The 9,404-nt window shown below is 41.9% G+C and overlaps 1 pseudogene; it reads right to left on the bottom strand.

Annotated features, from left to right (window-relative positions):
- Window positions 1-6,664: 6,664 nt before the first annotated feature.
- LOC126533881 (uncharacterized) lies at window positions 6,665-7,544 on the bottom strand (annotated as a pseudogene).
- Between the last annotated feature and the right edge of the window lie 1,860 nt (window positions 7,545-9,404).

The raw sequence follows: 9,404 nt of genomic DNA, 5'->3' as shown, positions 1-9,404 counted from the left end.
AAAGCACACTAACTAGAAAAGCCGTACTGAAACCGCATTAGTGAATTACTGTTCTACATTACCAACTATGCCACTGTTACCACGAGAAGAGCCTTGCTAAGCCAGAAAATACACAAAACACGAGGGACTGGTGGCGACGCCACCGTGAAGTTCCCGCACCAGCTCTACGTGAGGTCAATAATTTTGACTGCGCTTGCTCGGACTCGGGTCTTTATCGGTAAATACCGACTACACATTGTATTCAAGAAGAGAAAGCGACAAAGATTGAACTCAGCGAATAACAAGAACTTTCGCTGAGCCACAGCGGCCCAAATGCGAAAAAGTACTTTGAAAACTGTGATGTTACGTGGAATTTGAGCGTGAAAATTAAAAGAAAAGATCAATGGAATGTTAATTTTCATCGTCTCTGCTAATAATAAACCAATTACTGCAAAAATAAATGGAACACATATTTATGAAGGAATACTTTATCTGTGAAAGCTGACTTGGCGTGTCTCTTTATTGGCCTTTTAACGTTAGGCCTATCATTTCCCGCTCCGTCATTCTTATTGCAGTCTTCAAATACTTCTTTAGCTTCTTCGTTAACCTCCAAGTTTCTGCCTCAAACGTTAGTACCGGTAGATAAAATGCAGTGACTGCACACTTTTCGTCTTCAAGAATAGCGGCATGCTGCCGGTCATAACTTGGTAATGACGGCCGCGTGCGCTTCAACCCACTCTTATTCTTCTGTTAAATTTCCTTCTCATGATCACAGCCTCTATCAAGTAACCGACCTAGATAAACGCACTCTTCCACAGATTATGCAGGCTTACTGCTAATCATGGTTTCTCGTTCCCAGGCTCCTGAACATTATCTTAATCTTTGGCATAATAATTTTCAGGCCTACTCTTACATTACTTTTCGGCTAAGGTCCTCAATCATTTGTTTCAGTTCCTGTCTATTTGTGCCGGGCAGGAAATTGTCATCTGGAAAACTCAGGTTGCTAAGATATTCTGCGTTGACCCTCGCACCTAATCTCCCCAGCATATTGACTTGAGTACTTGAGCACGCAGTGAATAGCATTGGAGAGTCTGTGCCTCTTTGCGTGACCCCTTTCCCGATAGGAGTTTAGGGGCTTTTCCAGTGAATAAGGTAGCTGTAGAACATTGAAAGACATTTGCTCAGGTATTCACGTAAGCTTCCTATACTCCTTGACTATACATACAATGCCTCAACGACTGCGGGTCTCTCTGCGGGTTCGAATGCCTTATGGAAATTCATGAAAGCCATGCGAAGAATTTGCATGTACTCCGCAGATTTTTCAACTATCTGATTAAGTGACAGGGGTGTGATCCATTGTAGAATACCCAATTCCTGATTACCCATGCCTGCTCTTTGGTTTGACTAAAGTCCAGTGTTACCCTGATTCTATTTGACACTACCAAGGCGAATGTCTTGTACAACACTCAGAGCAACATAATGGTCCCATCATTCTTCAATGGTTAATCACGTCCATTCTTATTGAATAATATGTTGTTGGCAAGTTTTCCAACTCTCCGTTAGACTTGAGGCTTTGAAGCAGTGCGTGCAAAAAATATGTCTCAAGCTCTAGGGCTATAATATTTCCTCCCTTTTTTCAAAATAAAATCGTCTGTTCATCTTCTCGAGTCACTTTTTCACCAGACATGCGCTGACCTTGGTAGCTTTTTTGTAACTTCTCTTTCCATGTGTCACTCTGGAGCGCACGGATCTCCCAGTGGAACAGCGCAAGACATCGAACGGCTTCTTTAATATATTTTTAAATATTTCAGCTACACCAATCTCTGGCAATCGGGTTTGTGCCACAGGATATTTCGGTTTAGCGAGCACGGCATTTTGACAAAAAGGCTGTAGATATAACATCGGCTCGAAGTTGCCTCCAAAGTACACAGACCGCTTAACAGTATGGCGCAGGAAGTTCATGGACTTCTTTGATTTTCTTAAGTATCTAAGGTATGTGAGCTACGCTATTCTTTAGTTCTTAAGTACTATGAACCCATCCGTGTACAATCCTCCAGAATGTTTATTGGCCACTGTCACACAAGGAGTTTAAAATCCTTAATTGTATGTACGCATGCACACTATTCTTATCACCGCTCTTCCCTATACAGTGATCATACATCATCTTCCTCGTGATATCACTTCGTCGATGACTCACATTATGCATTTGCCTGACTTGGTATTTGCATTTCGGCTTAGTTCGTTAACGGCGTAGTGCTTAAGCATACAAACTGCAGGAAACCAATGTTGTGATATGTGCGGTGCCTCATATCAAACATTGAATGACGTTACAACTAGCTTACACGTGAAATTTAGTTGAATATGATTTCACAGATTTCAGCATTATGCGTTGGATCTGCAAACGTTTTTTTTTTCCAAATATCATCCATTGATCTTTTTTCCGACAGCAACAGCGATTCTTGTCATTCTGCATAGCTTCATTATGCTGATAAGCGTTGCACCATTTTAATTTCTTGATGATTTTTTATCTCTTGGGCCTTTTCTCACCATTACACTGCCCGTTTATGCAAAAATCCATGGTTTCTTTTTGGCATATTCGCTGTTGTCTACTTTAGCCCCTGCAATAAGGCCTTCTATTAGGGGTTACCAGTTATTATCGTAAAAATAAATACATGGCGACTTTATCGCGTCAAGGATACTTAATGAGCTCTGATGTTTGCTATTCGAACATGATTGGGTGCTGCTCGTTCTAGCTCATGAGTTGCTTTGGCATTTATTTTTCACTTAACAACACGACGCTGAAGCTATAATTATGAGGCTTTATGAGATAATAGTTATGAGGCTTTAGTCAGGTTAATAACGGACACCAGTTGAGACGTATGTCTTGACTAATACTACGACCCTGCGTTGGTGCGCGAACGCTTGTATCGTCAAGGACGTGTGGACAGTCCGTCATGTACGTCCCGTGGTACACTGTGGTACACTGTGGTACACTGTGGTACACTGTGTACACTATGTACACTGTGGTACACGTTCCTGTGAGACACTTGAACGCCTTATATTGGAGTGTCCCGCATTCGTCACACAACGTGCACTGCCAATTAGAGGAATATGGACTGACTGGACTCAAGTGTTGGCCCTTGACGATTGCCTGTTTCTGAGAGGGAGTGCTGCTCAACGCGACTATGCCCGTAGAGCCTTGCTAACTTTCATGCAGAAAACTGATTTGGCCTCCCGTTTATAGACGTTTTTACCGTTTTCCTACGTTCGTTTGTCCGTGTCCCTGTCGTTTGTTTATTTCCTATTTTACTTCCTGTCTCGTTGTTTCCTAACTTCTTCTCTTCTTTTCATTTCCTCCTCCCGAAAGAGTAGGCAGGCGTTGTGCCCCTCTGGGTGGCAGTTGCCAGCTTGCTCCGTCCCTGTTTCCTGTGTGTGTGTGTATGTTTCCATATAATAATAATAATAATAATAATTTATTATCAAATCTGCAAGTATATGTACAGAAATCGGGTTCGCCTAAGCCATCACAGTGGCTTGTCACGCGAAACCCGGCAGTCAATAACAAGACTCAGCCAGAAACTGACTTTTCTTTCTTTTGCAAGAAAATGAAAACAAAAAGACATTGAAAACTTAAGGTAGCGAGTGATAAAGTACAAGGGGGAAAAAAAAGAATCACGAAAAAACAGCAAAAAAAAAAGCGAAGAAACGACCAGAGGGAAGACATATGCTTCAACAATGACAGGAGCAATAAAAATATGACGCCTATAATCATTCTGTGTACAATGCCCTTAAAGTTTTGCGAATGTCGCGTACAGACTGACAGGAAGAAATTTCAGAAGGAAGTGCATTGAATATATCTGGAACATAAAAGGCTCGAGTATATCTGCCAAATCTGATTCGTGTGTGAGGAACTGAAAAAGCAGGTGCACGCCGTAAAGGACGGCAAGGCACAGCTGGTATTTTAAAGGTATCCGTCCAGAAGTGTTTCAGTACCACTGTTTGAACAAACAGTGAGCGCATGTTCGGCATTTTTTGGCATCTGAAAAAGGTTCATCCCTTGTGGTCTGTATACGTCATAAGTAACACTTTTTAACATACACTTTAGCAACCTATTTACACGGTGATGCCAGGTACTAGAACAATGTACAGATGTTGTAATACCATATCTGAGCACACTGTAGGCTAACGAGTGGACCAAAAGTTTCCTAACAGACAAGGGTAAAAACACTTTGATGCGGTACAGTAAACAGATGATTTTACGAAGTTTGGCACATATGTAAGACAAGTGAGTAGAAAAAAGAAGACTAGAATCTAACCATATGCCCAAATACTTCACAGAGTCCGAAAATTTTTATTGGAGGGCAGGAACAATTAATACATCGAGAGCTGTGCAGATAAAGTGAAGAAGAAAGTGAAACACGTTTCAGAGGGCTATGGAAGCAAACCAACTTTGATTTAGAATGATTGATGTCAATTACATTTGCACCAAGATAATCCATTAATTTCCCGACGTCATTTTGAAGGATTGAGAATGCGTCTGGAAAATTCACATGTGTGGCTAAAATTGCAGTATCGTCTGCATATTGAAATAAATTGCAGACGGATAGCACGTTGCACATGTCCTTGACGTATATATTAAAGAGTAAGGGAGACAGTATGGAACCTTGTGGCACACCGGCCTTCAGAAAAACACGGTAGCTGCAAATGTCTGAAATGGAAACAATCTGGGAGCGATCTGTAAGGAAATTGCGTAGCAATCGGAAGAAAGGTCCTCGAAAACCTGAATTGTAGAGTTTCTCTAGCATAATCGAATGGCATACCGTGTCAAAGGCTTTTGCCACATCTAAAAAAAGTGTGCAACATACAAGATTTTATTCAAGTGAAGAAAATAAATGGTCACTCAATTCTAACAAAGCCTGAGTGCCCCTTTTTTCTCAATAAAACCGTATTGACAGTCGGGAACCCCCCCCCCCCCCCCCCCCACACTTTGTTAATAAAGCTGTTCGTTACTAAGAAGACATGTTTTTTCTAGAACTTTTGCTATACTAGGCAGGATAGAAATGGGGCGATAATTATGCACACACTTAGCTTCACCACCTTTTAGAAGTGGTCGAACTACGGCTGTTTTCAACCGCGTAGGAATACTTCCGCTTGTAATTATCCCATTTAGGATTTCTAGCAAGACATTTTTTCAGGAAGTCGAAGTTCCTGTATAGATCAAACATGCGAATTTTATCGATACCTGGTGATTGATGTCTGCCAAAGCTGCCCAATAACGAGTAAAGCTCTTCTTCCGTCATAGTGGGCAGGAAAGCGGATTCAATTACAGGAGTACCAGTTTTACAAGTGTAGCACGGTTGCTTAGACGCCCCAGAAAACTGAGAGAAAAATTGGTTAAAATTGTCGACGACTGTTGATAAATCTGAATCAAAATGATTCTGAATATCTTTAGCCGAATTTGAAGGTAGTCCTCTCACCTCGTTTATCAGAGACCATGTTTTCTTAGGATTTCTACGAGATTCATGAAAGCGGTTTCTGTTGTACGAACGCTTGGCTGCACGAATAAGGACATTTACTTTATTTCGAGAAGTTTTGAATTGTGTACGCAGCATGCAATTACTAGGCGAACGTCTGCACCGTTGCCAAAGCAGGTCTTTTTCTTTGATAGCGGATAATATCATGCTGTTCAACCAGGGCTGGTTCGGGCGGCGTTGGCGAACGTAAATTGTCCTTTCACTGGATTTATATATAATGTCCATCGAACGTGAAAATTCATTATATAGCTCGAGCCTGTCGGTATTTTCAAGCAGGCCTGGCCAATCGAACAAGGCGACCAGTTTATCAAAAGTAGCCGTGTCCGTAACAGCGTGGCAAGTGTTGGGGCTAGAACATGATAACGACCGAGAAGGAAAGCGTAACTGACAAGCTATGAAGTAATGGTCGGCAACTTTCTGTTGTAACACTGCACCATGAACTGAAGCAGACTCCGTGCGGATGTTGAAGTGATCAATACAAGACTTTACTAAATTATTAAGAAGCAATTCTTCCCTAGTTGGAAGATCAATAATACTTTCAAGGCCATGTTTTGCAATGATATCTAAGTAATCGCATACCGAGGTTGCAATGGGATTAAGAATATCTATATTGAAATCGCCTTCTAGGCATATGTTAGGAACTAGCGTCGTTCTTTGTAAATGAGCCTCCAGCTCATTGAGAAACAAGGACATGTTACTTGAGGGTGGTCTATATATTGCCAAGAGTGAAATATGACTAAGTTGGTTTGAAATGTTCAGTGCCAAAGATTCCGCACTAGAAAAATTAGCCGCTACCTGTTCCACACTCCAAGTATCCTGTACGAAAATTGCTATCCCTCCGCCTCTTTGAGTGTCTCGAGTGAACCAAAAGGAAACGAATCCTGGAAGGGTGAAAAGGATAGTCTCGGCCGAGCATATATTTATTTCAGTAAGAACAAAAACGTCCACTTTATGTAAAATGCTATCAACGTAAGTACAAAATGTGTCCCAATGCTTTCGCAAGCTGCGGACATTAACGTGAACTGTGGTAACTGTTGATGGAAAGGAAAACTGACGAACAAGTGCTTCAAAGTCAACCAAACTCTCGCACAGAGCCATGAGGTTGTTTTGAAAAAGATAGCCGTAGTGAATGATAGACCGATTTGAACCAATTACGTTAGGCGCAACAGATCATTCACGTCGTTCACACGGATTAAAGAGGCACCCTCCTCCTTCTTAGCAAACACGTTCCCGTCCTTTGTCCAAACATACTTATATTTCTTTTCCTTTCCCTTTTTCCTGGCAAGCCAGAACAGTTCCCGGTTTGCTGCTGTAAGGTTCTCATTAAAATAAAGTTTGTGGTCAATATCAGTTTCGCATAAGTTCTGCAGTTTATGGCGACAAGCCATCCAAGTTTCCTTTACAGATACCGAAGCAAATTTAATCAAAACGACTGGACTATTATCTTTCTTTTTGCTCGGTAAGCGATGGATGGCAAGAATGTCAGAGCTGTCGAAGTTTGATGGTCAATTTTTTTGCTAGATTCGCCGCAACAGCGCGCAAGTCCTCATTAGGCGCAGCAGGAAGGCCGTGGATTTCGAGGTTTGAACGGCGACTGTACTGCTCCTGTTTGTTCATTTCAGTTTTCAAAGACTGGATCTCGATCTCCTGCTCCTGCACTTTGAGCGTGAGTGATGAAACCTCCGAATTGGCTTGCTTGATTTCTTTTTCACTTGCTTCTATTCTAACCAGAAAATCGTCGTACTTTGTTGACATGAATGAAACTGAATTTTGAATCTGATTCACGGAAGACTGTAGAGTGTCGACAGTCGACGTCAGCACCAAAAGCTGATCAATTTTAGCAGGAAGTGATAACAATGAATTGATATCAGGTCTAAGGGAAGAGAGACTGTCCAGTTTTTGATTTATAGCTCCTATTTGGCTTTGCAGAGCATCAAGTTCCTCTGTAAGAGATGCATCTGCAGCCGAGGGTCGGCTTTTTCCCTGTCGACAATGGCGACATTTCCATGTGTCACGTTTGGACGCACCCATCGAAATGAACGTCGAATCTGCGATTCCTGAACAAGATGAGCGCAAATGAAAGGTTTTTTTACACTCTTTGCAACACATGAAACGGCCATCATCAGGAAGAGGATCAGAGCAATCTGCACAGGACGACATTGGCACGGCGCTATCACAGGCAGATACACCAACCCTAATGCACAACATATCAGACCCTCTAGGGCAGTCGGAGGCACGCAGAAACTAAACAATTCAATTAGGAGCCTTAGCTCACCTGGGCAAAGACAAACGTCAGTTCGTGGCAAAGAATTGCCGCCGACCGCAGAAGGCTGTGGATCAGTCCGTGCTTTTATATGTGACGGTGAGACGGTTAGCGGCCCTCTGGTGTCCTGGCTTGTCGGGGGGGAGGCAATCTTGCTGCGCAGGCTTGATACCACGATTATCGCACTTGGGTGCTGGAGGAAGATGGCTGCGTGAACCGGGCTGGACGACGCATGATCCTTCGGATTTCCTGGGCAAAGACAAACGTCAGTTTGTGGCAAAGAATTGCCACCGACTGCCAATAATAATAATAATAATAATAATAATAATAATAATAATAATAATAATAATAATAATAATAATAATAATAATAATAATAATAATAATAATAATAATAATAATATCTTCTCTTTTATTAGTAACACTCCGCCTTTCTTTTGTTACTTTGTATCCATCTTGTTTTATGCAGTCGGAAATACCATGTTGATTCAGATACGCCTCTGGGGTCTAACATGCTCTTCATTTCCTTCTTGTTAAACATATGCGCTAGTTGTAAGGAGCTCACTGGCACAGATTTATGGGCTGTTCGATCAAAAGCAGGCGGCTAAACCACTGAAGAAAAAACCTGCTGTACGCCCACTTGCTCATTTGCACGGATTCGAATCGTGGTGGGCAACGTAGGGGATCTTACGGTATGTCTTCGCCACCTGCTCTCCTCACACGGCGCCTCACACTAAGGGCAAACAAGTTATTCCCTCCATCGCAGCGCTAACCAAACCACATAGAAAAGGAACACAAAAAACGACGACTCAAGCTCAATTGAACGTCTTGCTAATGCGATAAACCTTTCATTGCCTGTATTTGTACTCCTCGCTTTGATATTCAAATACCCTCCTCTGATATACGCGAGAACTTGTCATATGCAGAGATCTAAAGTGGCGCCACCACGCTGTGCCTATCATCCCACTTTACACGAAGCGTTTGACGTGATAAACTAAAGAAAAAAACAAAAAAAACAGTGCAGTGCGTGGAGTTACACTATGGGGGTGTAACCGCCTTTTTTTTGTTACAAATATTCATTTAAATTTTAATAGTCTTCGCAGTACATTTGCACTTATAATGAAGCACTGGCCATTGCGTTACGTGGACTGCTTTTCGCAATAAACTTTTATTGCTTAGTATTTCTCGGAGAGCGCGCAATCTAACAAGGCCGAGCTAACAAAATTCTTTAATAGGAAATATCGCTGTAATTTCAATTTAACGTCAGTGCTGAAGGCTTCTCCTAGTCTATTCACTTTAATACAGGAGTGTTGGCAGCTCCTGTACGTTGGATTCAGTTGCTCTTTTTTTTTTTTTTTTCGTTCCATTTCTAAAGGTTGCAAGGAGTACATTCACTATAACAAACGAATGCTGGCAGCTGGTTTAGACTGGAGCTGATGGATTTTCCAGTTTAACTCCATGTTTAAGGGGTTATTGGAGTGCGTTAATTCCAACATATATGGGCTGGCCATTCCTTCACGGGGGAGTTCGCTGCTTTTCTCATTTCGCTCCACTTTTGAAGCTTTGTGAGAATACATTAACTCTAATAAACGAGTGCTGGCGATTGCTTTACGTGCGAGTTGGCTGGTT

Source organism: Dermacentor andersoni, chromosome 7 (genome assembly GCF_023375885.2).
Source record: "Dermacentor andersoni chromosome 7, qqDerAnde1_hic_scaffold, whole genome shotgun sequence".
Lineage (NCBI taxonomy): Eukaryota > Metazoa > Arthropoda > Arachnida > Ixodida > Ixodidae > Dermacentor > Dermacentor andersoni.
This window is presented reverse-complemented; position numbering and strand designations above follow the sequence as displayed.